We start from the raw sequence: 1,886 nt of genomic DNA on the forward strand, positions 1-1,886 counted from the left end.
AGTTTTACTACAAGTTTCAGTGATGATGTTGAATTTCAATCAGATGATGATGATTCCTGCATACGTGATAGTAGAATATTTACAGATACTCTGATACAAGGTTATAGCATACAGAAGCGACCTACAAAACGAGATTATTCCGTGCAGAGAGAAAGACATGAATGATGTCAGTTTATTTTACCAGTTCCATGTCAGAATGGTTCTCAGACTGCTGAAGGAAGTGATGGATGAAGAATAGGTCTGCTTGATGAACAATAAAACATGGTCATTGGTAGATCTCACTCAAGAAAAAAGGGTTTTACCTTGTAAGAAGGCATTTAAAAAGAAAGAAAAATGAGGAGGAGGAATCAATGTGGAATAAGGCAAGATGTGTTCAAAGAAAAGCTGCTGATTATGAAGAAGACTGCTCACCATTGTGAGGTTTTTTATCTACTTGCTTTGGCTGCTAAAAACAATCTTGAGGTGTATAAGATGGATACAGCTAAGTGCATTTCTGCATTGGGACAATGACATTGAAATTTTCATCAGAACCAAGGATATACTCAGAAGAATGCAGGTATGTTTTTTACATAGGTTTCTGTATCATTTGAAGCAGGTTAGCTGATAATGGAATCTGAAGTTGAATAAAATACTGTTTGAAATAGGACTAAAAAGGGTTAAGAATTGATCCCTGTATATATTACTCTGTTGATAAATTGAAAATGTTATTTCTCACAGCAAAACAAATTAAAATCAAGAAAAGCTAAAAGATAAATTGTGTCTGAAAGTTATTGGTGAAGTGACATAATGTATTGAAATGAGCATAACCAGAAATTATGAAGCAAGTGTGATTGAGCTAGACATAAGAAGTACATTTCTGCAAGCAGTAGTGCACACAGTGTGGTGTAACTGTTGGCATTGCTGGCTGGCAATTCAAGTCTAGCCACCAGCAATTATTTGTTATGTAGTATTTACCATTTCTAGAACATTCTCAAAATTTCTTCTTTGAATATTCTGGAATATACGATGTTTGTATGAATAGAAGCCCTCTTCATCCAGGAGTTCAGTTCTGTTCTGGCCGTATGTTGGTGTCGGTAATAAAAGTGCTTCCAGTGCTAACAGTTGCACTTGACTGATGACCTTGCTTTCGGATTTGGACTTGAGTGTAATTATGAAGTGACAATATAAGTGAAGTATTGGATCCTGATTTTTGGAATATGCAAGTATAAATGAAAAGTTGAGGCCCTTCTCTAGAGTTTACTACATGCAGATATTTACAAGATTCGTGAAATATTTCATGATTAAAACACAATGCAATCCATAATTCAAATTTGTTTTACATGCTGTTTCTCACATAAAGTTCAGCAATATTACTGAAAAACTTATAAGTTATCCACGAAATACAATCCATTAGCTTCAGAGACACTGAAATTAAGAAGGCAGCTGCATGAATTGCTGCTGTCAGCCAATCACAGGAGCACAGGACACATGATCTAGCTAGCCAATTACAGTAAGCACAGCAGACATGATCTAGTCAGCCAATTAGAACATGACTATTTCATAGCGTGCACAAAAAATATAGGTACAACATAGAAATAAATAGAACTATGGCTTCATGTATAATTTGGGCTGTTTGAAAAATTGGCAGCTTATTTTTTCAGAGCTATGGTTCGACTGTGATGAAAGTCTTAAATTTCTGTGTGTGAAGCAATGACACTCCTATTCTTGTTTGCAGGAAATATTGGGTTGTTTTATTCTGAATATGTTGCAGTTTGCTAATTATGATTTCTGAGGGTATGATGCAACTTGTACATACAAACACAACTTAAATTGTTGAGAGCGAAGCAGTGACATTGATATTCTTTGTTGTTGTAACAGATTGATCTGTAGCATAGCCAGAGGTGTAG

The sequence above is a fragment of the Schistocerca serialis genome, chromosome 5 (genome assembly GCF_023864345.2).
Source record: "Schistocerca serialis cubense isolate TAMUIC-IGC-003099 chromosome 5, iqSchSeri2.2, whole genome shotgun sequence".
Classification (NCBI taxonomy): Eukaryota; Metazoa; Arthropoda; class Insecta; order Orthoptera; family Acrididae; genus Schistocerca; species Schistocerca serialis.